Source organism: Triticum dicoccoides, chromosome 3B (genome assembly GCF_002162155.2).
Source record: "Triticum dicoccoides isolate Atlit2015 ecotype Zavitan chromosome 3B, WEW_v2.0, whole genome shotgun sequence".
NCBI lineage: Eukaryota > Viridiplantae > Streptophyta > Magnoliopsida > Poales > Poaceae > Triticum > Triticum dicoccoides.
Window position 1 is genome coordinate 788,984,049 of NC_041385.1, and position 976 is coordinate 788,985,024.

Genomic DNA, 976 nt, shown 5'->3' on the forward strand with positions numbered 1-976 from the left:
TCTCTCTCTCCCTCTCTCTCTCTCTCTCTCTCTGGACAGTCCTTTTTTGGCAAGATTTGTTGTCACTGGGCAGTATTCTCCAGTTATGTTGTGCACATGGGGCATGGAGGAAGCTATTGCTAGCTGGGAGCAATACACTAGTACACTAATAGATGGGCATTCCCCATAGTTGTGTGATTCTTGTGCCATATTTGATGCAGCACATCTGATAAAGACAATTGCTTTCTGGAAAGGCAGCTGCTGGCTGGCTCTGTCTACAGGGGAGAATATATATGTGGCACCTGTGTCTGCAGGTTCTTTTTTTAGTTCCTTTCCACAGTAAGGAAGCTGCCATCTGGATCAGTTCTGCCCAAAAAGGGGACCAACAATTAGGAGATTTTTACTAATTTAGAATGATTTTAGTCACATCTTTCCATTGCAGTGGATCATTTTACAAAAAGAGGAGACAGATAACTTAGAATATTGTTAGTCTTGGGGAGGTGAAGATTAATGTACCAGTGCCTATGATGTGACATAATAATTGGTATGAATTTGGATAATGTGGCTAGTTTGGGATGAATCGAAGCTGTGTAAGACATTGTTTATGCCGATTACCTAAGCACGGCATTGATTAGCTTTGCTAAAGATGTTTGTATCATGAAAGAGGAGGGGCGCTTTGGGTATGTATGTTTCATGTGGCAGAGTGCCTCAAATCATTCAGACACATCCTATGTGTGCCATTATTAAAAGCAGATAAAGAGCCTAGCAAGCTTACATAGATCCTAATGTTAATCTGGTTCCTTTCACTTTTGGACGAGAAACCACATCGCATGATCTACACCTTCTTACCCATGTGAAGCTGCACATGTTTGAGGTATAGTGTTTACTAGTGAGACCAAAGCCTAACACCATCTTTCGCTCCATTCAATCCTTCAGTTTCAAACCCCTTTTTTTACTTTATGTTCTAACTTAGTTTATTTTCGCGTTCTAATTTGTA